This window comes from Apodemus sylvaticus, chromosome 15, assembly GCF_947179515.1.
Source record: "Apodemus sylvaticus chromosome 15, mApoSyl1.1, whole genome shotgun sequence".
In the NCBI taxonomy this organism is placed as follows: domain Eukaryota; kingdom Metazoa; phylum Chordata; class Mammalia; order Rodentia; family Muridae; genus Apodemus; species Apodemus sylvaticus.
Window position 1 is genome coordinate 38,356,807 of NC_067486.1, and position 17,746 is coordinate 38,374,552.

The following is a 17,746-nucleotide window of genomic DNA, read 5'->3' on the forward strand; positions in this document are numbered from 1 at the left end:
AATTTTCTCTCTCTGTGTTGGTGGCTGTTTTGTCCTACTAACAGTGTACTTTGCCTTCCAGAACCTTTGTAATTTTATGAAGCCCCATTTGTCAATTCTTGATCTTAGAGCATAAGCTATTGGTGTTCTGTTCAGGAAATTTTCCCCTGTGCCCATGTGCTCAAGGCTTTTTCCCACTTCCTTTTTTATTCATTTCAGTGTATCTGGCTTTATGTGGAGGTCCTTGATTCACTTGCACTTGAGCTTAGTACAATTAGATAAGATTGGATCGATCTGCATTCTTCTACTTGCTAACTGACAGTTGAATCAGCACCATTTGTTGAAAATGACGTCTTTTTTCCACTGGATGATTTTAGCTCCTTGGTCAAAGATTAAGTGCCCAAAGATATGTGGGTTCATTTCTGGGTCTTCAATTCTATTCCATTCATCTACCTGCCTGTCACTTTACCATGCAGTATTTTCACAATTGTTCTGTAGTATAGCTTTAGGTCAGGGATGGTGATTCCCCCAGAAGATCTTTTATCCTGGGATTTTGATTATTCCAGATGAATTTGGAAATTGGAATTTGGAAATCATTTTAACTCTATGAAGAATTTAGTTGGAATTTTAATGGTGATTGCACTGAATCTGTAGATTGCTTTTGGCAAGATGGCCATTTTTACTATATTAATCCTACCATGAGCATGGGAGATCTTTCCATCTTCTGATATATTCCATTTCTTTCTTCAGAGACTTGAAGTTCTTGTCATACAGATCTTTCATTTGCTTAGTTATACTCACACCAATGTATTTTATATTATTTGTGACTATTATGAATGGTGTTATTTCCCTAATTTCTTTCTCAGCCTGGTTGTGTTTGAGCTAATTTTATATCCAGCCACTTTGCTGAAGTTGTTTATCAGGTTTAGGAATTCTCTGGTGTAACTTTTGGAGTCACTCCTAGTAACTAAACCAGGCTGTTGCTGGGTGCACTTGTGATTGTTGCTGTGTCTATAATTCTGTTGGTTGTTTAAAATCATTCTTTTTTTTTTTTTACAGTCACTGTAAGTGCAATGGTATAAAGTAGTATGTAGTCTGTTGCTATCACCTGACCTAAGAATGAGGAGGCTGAAAGCCAATTTAGCAATTATGATTGCAATACAGCTATAATCTGTGCATACAGACACAGATAATAAGACTGATCTTATTATCTCTTTATTATGTTCTAATCCTGATTCCTGGATAACAAAAATAAATGGTGTCACTCTGTATTTATTCATTTGTTTTTACTGATTCTAATTTGGGCCTCTTCTACACAGAAAATGTTATTAGCAACTCACATGTTATATCAGTATGGCACATAAGACGGATGGTTCCAAAATACATGGGAAAAATAGGAAAAGGAAACCAGTAGTACTTCTTTCTTACAGATTCCCATCTCACTCGTTATTTAAGAAAAATTATTCAGTGTATTGCTTGCCTCAAAATTAAGGATGTGAATGCTTATGGTTGTATTGAGATCATCAGGAAAAAGAAGTGGGCTTAGGAGCTACTTATAGAAAGATTTTCCATGGTTTAGACAGAAGGTGGTGTGGTATTTGAAATAATTAATTTCTAATACTTTAATATAGAGATAATGATAAATTAGATAGATAAAGAGATAGATAGATAGATAGATAGATAGATAGATAGATAGATAGATAAGCATACAGTAGACAGATAGATAGCTGTTCAATATTTCAATCTGTAGTAGCCAGAGTTATCTTTGTGAAATATAAAGCAGATCTGGAAACTTCCCTATACAAATAACCCTTGACATGAAAAACTAATTCTTGAGTTTTTTTTATTATGTCCCTCAAATTTCTATCTTTCCTGATCATTGGTCATACATGTGACCATGAAGATCCTTACTCAACTCTTGCAACATCTGTTTGTCTATAAGGAGTACTCCCTTTCATCTTGCTCCCATCTGAATTAGTGGACCAAGTTCGACTCTGATCTTCTCCTTTCTTTCTATTGCTCCTTCTCTGTGTCAATACTAGTAATACAAGAGCTCTCTCATAAAAAAAAAATCATCTTTCAACAGAAGCACCTGAGTCCATTCTCAAGGTGTCTATAGGGGACATAACTGTCCATCTGAGGAAAAGTCTGAGAAATAAGTTTTAGAAGTAAAGATGAAAGTTTGAGATGAGCAGCATCAAAAGCAGAAGTCAGACTTTCTGGCTCTGGCTAACATAGTTATGTGACAACTTTATGGGAAATTTCTCCTCTTCCTGGTGTTATTAGAATTCTAATTTCATTTAAGGTAGTAGTGTGCCCTGCCAGAAAGCATAAGTTATTTAAACTAAGCCTTCCACTCTTTTCCAACTACCCTGTTTCCTAACTTTATGACTGATGAAGTTATATACAGAATCAGATCAACCAGGTCAAGTATACAACTCTTCTTGAGGATTATAAGATGTTTTCTTCATAAATATTAAAAGATAAAAGAAAATAACCATTATAATAGTCCCTAATAGTTCAAACCCAAGGTGCCACATGGTGAAATAAAGTTCTCTAACCTCCATTATGCTGTGATATTTGTATGTTCATACATTCATTTACAAACTTGCACACATACATGCATGCAAATACACAAGAATATATGAATTCATGAAGCTAAAAGTGAATGCTTATGATTGGTCATCTTTAATAATTTTGATTGATTTGGTATATAACGTCTCTTTTGGTTGTTTATTATCTGATTCTATGATGACTAGAACAGAATAAAAAAGGTTAACAGTAAGGCACCTGCATTGGGTGTTCATTAAGTTATGTGTTCTTGCTTAGTGAGTTTGCAAATAAAATGGCTGGGCAGTTAGCATGTATGATTAGCAATGCTCTCTAAGTTATCAAACTATGATTAATTTATATCAAGTTAGTATTCACATTCATTCACTAATGTCTACTAAAGAAGAGTACCTCAGTATTTTAAGTAGAATTTCACAAGCAATGACACACACTCTTTCTAGTACACCAGATTCTGTCACAAGCTCAGTGGATTATTTTGATACTATGGAGAACTTTATAACTGCAAGTAGTAGACATCTAGGCAAAATGTATATACTGTCTAATCAGAGATCCATTCATTAGGACTCACTGCTTAGGTCGGAGTCACTATCAGGGTTCAACTCTTTGTTGTATTTACTGGAAAGTTTTCTTCCTGTGGGGCTGAATGACTTTCCTGGTGGTGTTGAATGGTTTTCCTAAGCTAGTTCTGGACCTATAACTGGACAAAATATAAATGGCAAAAGAGAATTCTAGGAACTGTATTAACCTGTGACTAGCTGTGAATCAGTAGAGAACAAAAGAGTTTTTAGGTCCAGAGAGAACAAATTGGAGAAATCATAGCAACTACTAAAGTCAGGTAGTGATTCATTGTGATATCTATGGAAACAGAGCACGGTACATGGTTGCTATAGGAAAACATAAGCTAAGATGTTATCAACAAGCAATATTTTTTATTTCTTTTACCACTTATCATTTGTACAAAATGCTGGGTTGCATTATTATATTCTCATCCATGTACATAATATTTGACTATCTTTCATCTTCCATTATAATATTCTACTCCCTGTCCCTCTTTTCCCAATACACTACATGTAAGCATTCCTTCTATATTCATATATTACCTCAATTATTTTCTTGTTTTTTTAATTATCATTACATACATATATACATACTTATAAGTATACGAATAAAACCTACAGACTTTATTTAGCATTCATGGCATGTATATACTTTTAGCAATGACTATTCTTATACTGGATAACCAATAAGCATGTTGATCACTGTAGAAATCTGATTCTCCTTCTTTTAGTAGTCATTACTTATGACTCTATTTCCATTAGTGGAAAAATGTGAGATTCACCCATCCATGCTTGCACAACAAGTATTATTGCCAGTGTTCAGATATTGGTTAGACTTCTATACTGTAGATGTTTTGTAAGTGCAACATATAAGCCCATCAAGGTACATAAGTGGGAAGGACTTATCTTTAATGACCTTTAACTACCAGGCCTACTCACAGAGCGTTCTAAAAGCCATACATGTCTGGACCCAGCCCCATTCAGATCCAGGCAACCGAGCTCTACCATGCAGAGTAAAAGCCAAATCTCAAGAATTTGAAAACCCAATAATCCCTGATCTTAAAATCCCACCAATCTAAGACTTCAGCATGTAAGGAAATGATCTTGTGATGTTTTTCTTTCTCTTTGTTTACATAGTGAATTACATTGATAGGCTTTAATATATTAAACCATTCCTGCATCCCTGGGATAAAGCCTACTTGATAGTGGTGAATAGTGGTTGTGAGAACTATATTGAATATTTTTCCAACAATGCTTATTAACAAAGTTTGTCTGAAATTTTCTTTGTTGAGTGTTAAGCTGATATGCCTAACAGTGGTGACATGGAACCCAAAGATGCCACCACCTGTAGCCAGGTACCAACACATCCACAAAACCTTCACCCCTAAACTTGTTCTTTCTAAAAGGAATGCAGGAATGAGGCAGAGATCGAAGGATTGACCAACCAATAACCAGCCCAACTTGAGACCCATCCCATGTACAAGCACTAATCCCTGACACTATTTATGATATTGTTTTAGTTGCATAACAGTCCTCTGAGATGCTCTACCAAGCAACTAACTGAAATAGGTACAGATATTCACAGCTAAACATTGGACAGAGATCGGGGACGTTTATGGAAGAGTTCGGGTAAAGATTGAAGGCACTGAAGGGTACAGAAACTCCACAGGGAATCCAGCAGAATCAACTAACTTGGAGTCCAATCAGCTCTCAAAAACTGAGCCACCAACGAAAAAGAACACACAGGTTGGGCCAAGGAGCCTGCCAGATATGTAGCTGACATGCAACATATGTGGAAGCTGGAAAGAACCCATGTGGATTACCCCAGCAACTGGAACAGGAGTTGTCCCTTTTTAAAAATTATTTTCTATATTCTTTGTTTACATTCCAAATGATTTTCCCTTTCCCGGTTCCCCCCCCCCCAAAGTCCCATAAGGCCTCTTCCCTCCACCTGTTCCCCAATCAACCCCCTCATCAACCCCCTCCCACTTCTCTGTCCTGCAAATCCCCTACAATGCTGCATAAAGCTTTTCCAGGACCATGGCCCACTCCTTCCTTCTTCTTGGGAATGATTTAATGTATGAATTGTGTCTTGGGTATTCAGAGCTTCTGGGCTAATATCCACTTATCAGTGACTGCATTCCATGTGTGTTCTTTTGTGAATGAGTTACCTCACTTAGGATGATATTTTCCAGTTCCAACCATTTGCCTAAGAATTTCATGAATTCATTGTTTTTAATAGCTGAGTGGTATTCAATAGTATAAATATACCACATTTTCTGTATCCATTCCTCCTTTGAGGGGCATCTGGGTTCTTTCCAGCTTCTGGCTATTATAAATAAGGCTGCTATGAACATAGTGGAGCATGTGCCCTTATTGCATTCTGGAGAATCCTCTGGGTATATGCCCAGGAGTGTTATAGCAGGGTCCTCCGGAAGTGTCATGCCCAGTTTTCTGAGGAACCACCAGAGTGGTTGTACCATCTTGCAATCCCATCAGCAGTGGAGGAGTGTTCCTCTTTCTCCACATCCTTGCCAACACCTGCTGTCTCCTGAGTTTTTAATCTTAGCCATTCTGACTGGTCTGAAGTGAAATCTCAGGGTTGTTTTGATTTGCATTTCCCTAATGACTAATAATGTTGAACATTTCTTCAGCTGCTTCTCAGCCATCCGAAGTTTTTCAGGTGAAAATTCTTTGTTTAGTTCTGGACCCCATTTTTATATGGTTATTTGGTTCTCTGGGGTCTAATTTCTTGAGCTAATTTCTTGAGAGCAATAGTGTTAAAAACTGCATGGTATTGGTACAGTGACAGGCAAGTGGACCAATGGAATAGAATTGAAGACCCAGAAATGAATCCACACACCTATGATCTTTGATAAAGGATCTGAAGCATCAAGTGGAAAAATGATAGCCTTTTCAACAAATGGTGCTGGTTCAACTGGAGGTCAGCATGAAGAAGAATGCAAATGGATCCATTCTTATCTCCTTGTATAAAGCTCAACTCCAAGTGGATTAAAGACCTCCACATAAAACCAGACACACTGAAACTAATAGAAAAGAAACTGGGGAAGACCCTTGAGGACATGGGCACAGGGGAAAAGTTCCTTAACAGAGCACTAATAGCTTATGCTCTAAGATCAAGAATTGACAAATGGGACCTCATAAAATTACAAATTTTTTGTAAGGCAAAGGACACTGTCAAAATAACAAAACAGCAACCAACAAATTGGGAAAAGATCGTCACCAACCCTACATCTGACAGAGGCTAATATCCAATATATACAAGGAGTTGTCCTTAAAACTGAAGCCTGATGGAATCCATTCGTCAACAGGGCTGCCTTGTCTGGCCCTAGTGGGATAGGATGAGCCTAATCCTGCAAAGACTTGATGTGTCAGGGAGAGGGAATACCCAGTGAGGACCCACCCTCTCAGAGGAGAAGGGGAGACTGGCAAAGGGGCTCAGTGAGAGTAAAACCTGGAGGGATGGCAGCATTTGAGATGTGAATTGAACATAAAAAAAAAATGCCAATTCCTGGGCTCACCACAAGCTCAGGACTTAAAATCCCACCAATTCTGACCCTGAAATCCTCCAACCTGGAAAGCTCTGTCCCCCCAAAAAACCCTAAATAAACTGTCTTCTGCTCTGTTCTCTGCTATTTCTGACCAAATCAGAGGCAGCAACTCCTTGTGATTTTTTTTTTCCTCTTAATAAATCTCTTGTATGAGGTGTGTTGTGTGGTGTGTCTTTGAAGTACTCTTTGGTTCTTGAGTATGAGGATAGCTTTCCATTCAGAGCTGTAACATGTGCACTGGGGAAGCCATCCTCTTGAGAGCTGTCACACTTCTACTGAGAAAGCCTTTCTCTTCAAAGCTGTAAAACACAGGTACTGTGTCCTATATAGAAAACAATCAAATAACCCTATTAAAAAATGCACACAGATCTAAACAAAGAATTTTCACCTGAAGAAATTCGAATGGCCAAGAGGCACCTTAAGAAGTACTCAACATCATTAGTCATTAGGGAAATGCAAATCAAAACAACCCTGAGATTTCACCTTACACCAGTCAGAATTTCTAAGGTCAAAAACTCAGGAGACAGCAGGTGTTGGCAAGGATGTGGAAAAAGAAGAACACTCCTCCACTGCTGGTGGGGCTGTAAGATGGGATAACCACTGTGGAAATCAGTCTGGTGGTTCCTCAGAAAATTGGACTTGAAACTTCTGGAGGACCCCGCTATAGGTATATACCCAAAGGATTCCCCGGCATGCAATAAAGATGCATGCTCCATTATATTCATAGCAGCCTTATTTATAATAGCCAGAAGCTGGAAAGAACCCAGATGCCCCTCAAAGGAGGAATGGATACAGAAAATGTGGTATATTTACACAATGGAATACTACTCAGCAATTAGAAACAATGAATTCACAAAATTTTTAGGCAAATGGTTTGATCTGGAAAATATCATCCTAAGTGAGGTAACCCAGTCACAAAAGAATACACATGGAATGCAATCTCTGATAAGTGGATATTAATTAGCCCAGAAGCCCTGAATATCCAAGGCACAAATCGCATAACAAATGACTCCCATGAAGAAGTATGGAGAAGGTCCTGATCCTGGAAAGGATTGATCTAGCATTGGAGGGAAATATAAGGACAGAGAAAAAAAGGAGGGAGGTGATTGGAGAATGGATGGAGAGAAGAAGTTTTATGGGACATATGGGGAGGGGGGGATCCGGGAAAGGGGAAATCATTTGTAATGTAAACAAAGAATATAGAAAATAAATATATTTATATAAAAGAAAAAAAGAAAAAAGAAAAGAAAACAACAATCTATCAACAGTTGCCCTGATCTTCTGGCTTTTTCATTATTTTTGTTTGTTATTCTGCAATGTTGCCAGAGCCTTAGGTATAAGAATTGTGTTGTAGATATATCAGCTGGGGCTGCACATCATGGGATAAGTTGTTCTCTACATTTTAAGCAGTTATGGCTTTCCATAATTCTCCATCTAATGTTAGAAGGAGTTTCCTTGATGAAGAATGTGAGTTTCACTTATTAGTCTGAATCTCTACATAGCTGTGTGTTCAAAGCCAGTTCATGATCCAAATTACTTGGGGTATAACATTTGTAGATTTCCCAATGCTCTACATTCTCTGAAAACATTTACCTGTCTCAGACTTTGAATATGGGATTTACTTGTATCCAGTCACCTGTTTTCCATATTTCTCAGAAAGAAAAGGCATAAATCATCATTGTTCCAACATGTCAGAAGCTATCATCTGTAATTAATGGACAATCTATGTGAAATAATTAAGAACAATGAAAGAAATGATAACTAGTCATTGGCTGTGTGGAAGAAACACTTTTGCGTATCTAGTTATACTTTTTCTTCATGTTAGAGTAGGTAGCATTTATAATTTGCTGGTAGTTTAAAGAGTGAAAGCAATAATTTCATATATTTATTCTAGTACGAGACAGGGTAGTTTCAAGTGAATCAAAAGGCAGATTTTAGTTCTCCTTTTAGTACTTGATATTTGCCATGACCATAATAACAAAGTTCTTGCTAATTATAATCCTTTTTCCCTTTTGTGTGGCTTATTTACTTTGAAAAACTTAAGTGAAATTAAATATCTAGTGCTGGCCTGGAGAGATGGTTCAGTGGGTAAGAGCACCAACTGCTCTTCCAAAGGTCATGAGTTCAAATCCCAGCAACCACGTGGTGGCTCACACCTATCTGTAAAGAGATCTGACACCCTTTACTAGTGTCTGAAGACAGTTACAGTTTACTTAGATATAATAAATAAAGAAATTTTTTAAAAAATAAGTATATAGTGCTACCCTTTCAATATTTATTATTCTATTCATGCAACTTAATAAAATGTTCTTCTATTTCTGATATTGATTAAGACAAACCATTCTTACACTTTCTTTTCAACTTTAATTTTTTTGAAAAAAAAGTGAAAGCAATATTCTACAGGGGACAAAGGAAATTCCTAAATTATAGGTTGACAGCTGCTTTGTTTTTATGATATACATCCTTAAACTACCATGACTAGCACAAAACAAAAGAGATTTTTCTAAAAAGGATACATTATTCAGTGAATCTGTTAATTTATTATTCATGAAATGAGGTTGGGGAGATGTAGCATCCAACCAGGAAAAAGAAGTAAACGTATTTATTTAGTTCCCTGTAATTTTTATTCAAATATAAGACTCATGTATTGTCCTTTGGATTATTGAATAGTGTAGTCTACTCCCTTTACAGAACACAATAATGATTGTAAACCAGGAAACTGGGAAATGTCCAGAGACATTTTGCCTTGTTTCATCGTGTTGAAGAAAGATCGTATCACTATTTAGTGAGTCTAAGCCATGTGCTGGGAAATATCCTGCAATGATCAAGAGGAATAACAAGAAGACACTGTTTTATACAAAATAATAATAGAACCAGCAGATATGAAATGCTTTGCTAGAATGTGTGCTTTGTTCATGATGTAGATGGCCACATTTCTTTTTTAAACTACTTTTATTTATTTACATTATAAATGTTGCCCTCATTATCAGTCCCTCATCCCAGAGTTCTTTATCCCCTCCCTTTCCCCTTTGCCTGAGAGAGTTCACTCCCACACCCACCCACCCCAACACCCAGCATCTTCTTTCCCTGGGGCATCAAGTCTCTACAGGATTAGGCAAATCCTCTACCACTGAGGTAAGACAAGGCAGTCCACTCCTTCATAGGTGCTGAGGGACACAGACTAGCCCATGTCATGTATGCTTTTTAGATGGTAGCTTATTCTGGGAGCTTCCAAGGACCCAGGTTACTTGGCACTGCTGGCCTTCCTGTTGGGTCGCCATCCTCTTAAGCTCCTTCAATCCCTCCCCTAACTCTTCCATATGCTTCCTGAGCTCAGTCCAATGGCTGCCCAGATCTAAAAGTACATGTATAGTATATACTCACTGATAAGTAGATATTAGCCTAGAAGTAGAGAATACGTATGATACAACCCAGACCGTAAGAAGTTTAACCAGACTATAAGGCCTAAGTGATGAGATTTCAATCTCATTTAGGGAAACAAAGTAATCAAGAGAATCAGAGGGAGGGAGGTTTAGAGATGGGAGAGGGAAGAGCAAGGGGAAAAGAGAGATGGGACCAAGCATCGAGGTAGACAGGAGAAGACTCCAGAGAGCCAGGAAAATGAATGGAAATATGTAGCTGCTGGAGGTTAGGAGACAGGGGATTCTCTAGAAAATCCCAAAGATCTAAGATATAAGAGGTACCAAGATTCAAGGAGGGTGACTTTACCCAAAAAGCCCAACAGTGGGGAGAGGATACCTGAAGGGACTACCTCCAGTAGACAGACATGTTATCTAGGGGAAGGATGGGAGTCACCAATCCCCCTTCAAAATTTTTGACACAAAATTGTTCTTTTCTAAAAGAAATGCAGGAACAAATATTGAGCAGAGACTGAAGGACTGTTTGACCAGTGACTGGCACAATTTGAGATCCATCTCATGGGTGGCCATCAAACCCTGACACTATTACTGATGCTATGTTATACTTGCAGACAGGAGCCTAATATGGTTGCCCGCTGAGATGCTCTACCAACAACTGACTAAGACAATGGCCATCCTTCTTACCTCTAACAACTGCCAGAACAGAAGAAGTAACAATCATGCAAACATCTCTCCCTATCTTAGAGCTAATGTTTGTAAAAGTTCAATGTTTTATGATGCTAACATGCCACTCTGATATTACCAATTAGATTAATATGTACTTAACATTTTCAGGGTAATCAATGAATAAATATTTGGAAATATTTCGAGTGTCAAATGTGCAGTTCTGCCGAAATCATGAAACTAGTTTTAAGAGATAGAATATCATATATGACAAATGCCTCTTCATGTGCTCTCCAGGTAGCAAAGAACAGACCTTCGGTAAAAGTGTGTGCAAGGGCAATGTAATGATGACCTTATGGGGGTCACATAATATTTAGCAAGTCATCATCAGGTTCTCAGTTTTAGCAATTACATATACTATCTTGAGATATTTGGTAATTTTTAGATAAATAAATCTCTTTTGGGGTGAGAGAGATTTTTATTTTTCTTTTTGGCCAGCATATCAAGAAAACTGTCAAAAGACATGATCCATACAGGAGGTAATATGTTGGTACTGAGAACTGGATGTAAACCCTTAGGCTGTGAACTGGAGGTAAAAGAGAGCTTGGATGAAACCTGCAATATTTTAAAGAGACTCATGAAACAGGAAACCCTACAGGTCCATCATGCTTCGGATGATAGTATTTGCAAAAGCAAGAAGAAAAAGTTTGAAAGATACGTGCTACAATCAGAGCGATTCTAATAATAAAACTCTTTATTTAAATGTGCTTGTCTTTTTACCTGCTAAATTTTACAGTTAGGATGATTAGGAAAGTGTCCATGATGAAAAAATATGAACCATCTAACTCAATGTATTTATCTTCATAAAGGTTCCTAATATGAGACTTTCCATGATGGAAATGCAAAATATTAATTTTAGTCTGGAAACTGGTAAAGAAAGTGCCTAAAATATGTTTTGAGGATGCTTCATCATCAACTTCACTGCACTCAGTTGGGTCACCACTAGAATTCTGACTTAAAGTAAATGGGAAAAGAGGAGTAGAGGAGCAACTGCTGTTCAGTGCCTGTCTGTCTCCAGGAAACAGGGCAGTGCACAGGAGGAAAGAATAAGAAATAGGATGTAAGGATGTGTTTACAGAGGAGAGAATAGGGAGGCTTAGAGAAAGGGGTCAAGGAGAATACCATTATTAGAAAGTACTTATGTGAAAGGTTACTCTCACCACAGATTGCGAATTAAGTGCCTTCACCAAAATTAATTATAACAAGTAACTAGGAGTGGACTCCATAATTCTGAGGAACCCATCAAAACAATGGGTGGACTCTTGTTATATATTTAGCAGTTTTAAGATGATTCAAATTTCATAAAGAATAACCCAATCAGTATTTAATGACATGCTTATGTCATGTAAAATGTAATTCTGACCTGGGTAATGTGAAGCATATGTGGCTAATCAGTTGTTTTGGATAAGAATTCATTGAATGTTCTTGACTATTAACCTCAAAAATTTCAGAGAAAATGTCCTATCTTATGTGCTAGAATAATGTTGAGAAACAATTATTCCTTGAAACCATAATATTAAATGTTTAATGTATAAAAAACATACATACAATTTTAGAAGATAATAAAAAGATTTACTGTATTTTTTGTTTAACTTTTTATTATATTTAAATTTATATAAGTATTAATAAAACATTAAAGGCACCAATATCAAAATAAATTTGAAAACAAATAGAAATAATGAAATGTGCAATGATAATATTGCAAAATACTCAGAAACATTGCTAATCAGAAGAGGAAATATATCAATAGCAAATTAAAGCAGGAATTTTAGTTGAACACAATCAGGAATTAAATATTCCTCACAAATATTCAGAGACTAACCCAGTCTTCTTGACATTTTGTGTCTTCAACAAAATATGAATATCAACGTTGAAGATTTAATTATAACTATTTTCTTCTCAAAGTATTTTACCCCTTTCCTAGCTAGGTACCTGCTCTCTCTGGCACTATCTTCTTCATTCTCCCCCTTCACTATTGCGTTTATATATATGTTTATGTTTATATGTATATATAGTTATAATTATACTTAGAAGAAGGCCAGCATGTTACATCAGCAGATAAAGGTATTTGTTGCCATATCAGATGATCTGAGTTGGAACCCAGAACTAAAATTAAAGTGGAGAGAACAAACTTTTGCACATCATCTTCTACCATTTGTCCATCCATCCATCCATCCATCCATCCATCCATCCATCCATCCATCCATGTGTTTGAACACTCATACATAGATAAATATTTTTAATATTTAGATAAATATTTTAATGAATACTCATACATTAGTAAAATATTATAACATTTTAAAGCAGATATTAGAATCAGCATTTCAGAGGGCATTAAATGCTGAAATTTCTGTCCCTGAGTTACCTAATATTATAATTCCCGTATCCATCATTATACCTGAAAATTAAACAATTCTGCTTTCATGCGTGACTAAACATAAGTCCACAGAATAAGTAATTGCTTTTTGGTATTTCCTGGGGGAGATATGAACAAATACCTACTCACCTAAATTTGAGAATAATAGATCAAAATAGGGATACCACCAAAGTCAAGCTTGTGCCACTATTGGTGGAAGTATATGTTAGAGATTAAATCTTTCAAGTACTTCAGGTAGTCTAAAAATTGTCGAGGCAGATTTTCTAGGCTCTACCTCTTTTAGCTATCTCAGAAAATCTCTTAAATTCTTATCTTTTAAAATGCATGTATATGGCTTATTTTCATATGATTCCTATACTCATTGCTAAATTTAACCTCCTTTTATTGAATACTTTATTTATTGACATTTCAAATATTATCCTCTTTCCACATTTCCCCTCCAGAAATCTCCAATCCCACCCTCCCCCCTGATTCTAGGAGAGTACTCCCCCACCCACTCACCTCCTCCTGCCTCCCTACCCTGGAATTCCCCTACACTGGGGCATTGAGCCTTCCAATGAAAAAGGGCCTCTCCTCATATTTTGTAGCAATGGTTCTCAAACAAGGGACAGTTCATAGCCAGAACATTAAATCAATAGATTACTTTTTAGCAAAATAGCTATTTTCATAATAATGATTCATCTGACACAAGTGCATGGAAGATCTTTCAAGATTAGTAATAGTATTAGTCCTTGGTGCCTCCCCTTGAGCTGGATATAAACTTTGACCAGTCACTGGGCCTCCTTTCCTTCATTTTCTTCTCCATTTTTTGTCCCTGCAGTTCTTTCAGACAGGGACAATTCTTGGTCAGAATTTTTGACTGTGGGATTGAAACCTCATCCCTCCACTTGATGCCCTGTCTTCTTAATTTGACTGTTTTTGAAAGTTTTCATTATGGTAATAATTTGCATTCTTGGTTTGGTTGTTGCCATGTTACCTAATCTTAGCATATTTTTCCCAGTCCCTTCCTTGGCTAATTTCTGATCATATATGAATAACTGGTAGATCCATCATTCAGGTATTCTATGTTAATTCTTAATTAAAGGGGGAAGAGTGATTTCCACTCTGTGGTGACCAATAAAGAATTAATTTGTGACTCCTAATAGTATCTAACTTGGATAGTGTACAAGCTGTAGTAAATGAGATAGTCCTGAGACTAGGAGGATGGGACAGATGGGCAGGTCTCTAGTACACTTACTGGCTGAACTGAAACACATATCCTGTAACTTGAGGTGGGTTTGTGGGTATGGGAATGGGTCAGTAAGATTCTGGGGCCTCACCAAGGTTCTAGGGGCCTCACCAAGATGGAATTGTGTACAAACTTTGGAACCTCAGCACAGAGAACATGGGGAAATAAATCCAAAAGTATTTCTTTCATAAAGAAATCTGAATTCACTTTATAAACATGATAAAAAAACTATGAGTCATTTTCCATCTGGAAATTGAAACAGTAAAGAAATGCTATTATTCTCATGACATTTTTCTTACAATATGAAGATATATGTACTACACTTAGGTTCACTTAGAAAAAGTTTTCTCTCTTACCAGGAGGAGAGCTAGAATGCAGGGTTTTAGGGGTTATACCACAGTCAAAAGGATGAACCATGATGAACAATGCCTTGAGAAACTGTGTGAGAGGCTCTGTACAGACAATATATGTATATATGTACATATATATATATATATATATAAATGTCTATACTCACATAAATGCACATACTTTTAACCCTATAATCCCAAAATTCCACCATTTGTTTTAACCATCAGTATAGAAACTGTACACATTTTGTCTTCTAATTTGTAAGATTATAAATAGTCTTGAGTCAAAACTTTTAAAGACAATCTGATCTTATGTTGTAACAATTTTCGTCAGTAATTGTCTCTTCTCCACAGGTGAGGAGAAGTGCAGATGACAACAAGGATGCTCTGGGACTGTGAGCACTGCCCTGCTCACCATTCAGGAGCTATTAGATGGGCTTTCACATCCTGAGGGCATGTCTCACTGATGGAAGTCATGGTGAGCAGACAGATCAAAATTAGAGTTCAGTTAATTAGATGGCAACAATTTGAATAACAACAGAGCATAATTTGAGAGAAATGGGAATAGAGGCAAAATGTTTTGCCCCACTGAAAGAAAAATATGTCATTTGAGAAAGATACTTCCTGAAGGGAAATAAAGTAAAATACATCATTGGAGTATGAGTGAATAAAAATATTATAAATTACCAGCCTTTTAAAATACTGATAATGAACACTATGTTGTTTTCAAGAAAGAAGTAAACGATATAAGATGATAGTATATAGAAGAAAAGACTTTTTTAAACGTGTTTCTTTACATAATGAGGTCACAATAAACAGAATAAGGTAGGGAAAATAAAATGGATCTGGTAGTGAACAAATGCTATGGTCATATATTAGTGTCTTATCCTATCGGCTATCGGATACTCGGCTATCCTCAGAGAATCTTCAAACACAAAAACCCACAAATGGACAGTGTGTGGAAATGAGAGACCTTGGAATTCTCCATCTGAAATCGGATGTTTCCATCCAACTTGTCTTCTCACAGTTCAGAGAGCCCTATGGAAGAGGTGGTAGTCAGAGTGTAAGAGCCAGAGGAAATGGCAGACACAAACAAGACAAGGTCTTTTAAACAAAACAGAACCAACAGAACTATTAAGTCACCAAGACTATGGAAGAAGGGACAGGTATAGCATGGCACTGAGACAGGGTCTCAGGAGCAGGGAAGTGGACACAAGACCAGATCTCTAACAAGATGCTATATCCAATTGATAATCACTGACAAAAGAAAAGTTTGTTTTCTCCAAGGGACTTGAACTGGGTAAATAACCCACACAATATATATCAAATGATATTTGTGACTCATAGTTTATAAGTGCACAATTGGATGACAAAGTTCATAGAAGACTTACCTGAAAAATATGCAAATTTTGTACATCATAAAAATTTCCTCTTAGAATTTCAAATCCACATTTGGTTGTATAAAATTTACTGATTGTAAAATGAAAGTTTGGCCGGGTGGTGGTGCACGCCTTTAATTCCAGCACTTGGGAGGCAGGGGCAGGCAGATTTCTGAGTTTGAGGCCAGCCTGGCCTACAGAGTAAGTTCCAGGACAGCCAGAACTACACAGAGAAATCCTGTCTGGAAAACAAACAAAAAACAAAAAATGTTTGTGCTTAAACACTTAATAATCACTGAAGTAGAGAGGATTACAAAATACATTTATTGGCACCTCCCAAAATAATATAATATGTTAAAGAAAAATAAGAAAATTATATTAAGAGATTAAAAGATAAACGATGTTTTTAAGTTTCTTATCACAAATAAGTTCATTTTCAAACAATATCTTCTAATTACACCTTTTCTCACCCAGTTCTTTCCAGGTGGTAACTACCCATCCAAAAACAATGTTTTAAAATATATTGACTAAAGGTCTTTATGTGCAGGCCTGAGATTAATACTTGAATCAAACATGGTGCCTGGGAGGAACCAACCCTGAAAAGATATTCTCTTCCTGATGCAGTCTGTAGCATGTATGTTTCTGTAAGTGCACAGAGAGAGAGAGAGAGAGAGAGAGAGAGAGAGAGAGAGAGAGAGAGAGAAAGAGAGAGAGAGAGAGCAAGATTAATAAATAAATAAATACACATTTACTCATTCACTTGAGTGCCCAACACAAAACTTATGTTGTATTAATTACTTATTTAACTTAATACTCACTGATAGTAAAGAAAAAGTTGAATGTCAGAAATTATATAAAAAAAAGTCACACAAATTCCTAGAATACCCTAGATCCATGTAAAATTGAGAAAAGGAAATTTTAAATTGCTATAAACAGTGAAACAGAAAGAGGAATGGAAAGGACCCTGAGGAAAAGATGGTCCAGTGACAGGCCCAAAGTGGAATCCAGCTCAAGAGGAGGTCCCAAGGCCTGACATTATTATTGCGGCTATGGAGTACTCACAAAAATGGTCCTATCATGACCACACTCTGGATGACACAACCAGCAGCTGAAAAAGTCAGATGCAAATATTTTCACCTTATCAATGGACAGAATCTTCTGATCTCTTTGGTTGAATTAGGGAAAGGCTAAAAGAAGCAGAGGAGGAGGCGACCCTGTAGGAGGACCAGCAGTCTCAACCTGGAAACCTGAGATCTCTCAAATACTGGACCACCAAACAGGCAGCATACACCAGCTGATATGAGGTCCCCAACACATACACAGCAAAGGACTGCTGGGTCTGGGTTCAAACAAGGATGATGCACCTAACCTTCAGGAGACCAGAGGCCCCAGGGAGTTTAGAGTCAGGTGGAGTAGGGAGTGGGGGATGGAGACATCCTCATGGAGACAGGGATGCAGGGAAGAGGTATGGGATGTGGAAGAGTCAGAGGGTGGACTGAGGGGCGGAATAAAATATGGAAAGTAAAAAAGTAAGTAAGTAATAAGTAAGTAAGGAAAGAAAGAGAAAATAAGTAAGAAAGAGCAAAAGAAAGAAAGAAAAAAAGAAAGAAAAAGACTAGAGCAAGCAAAT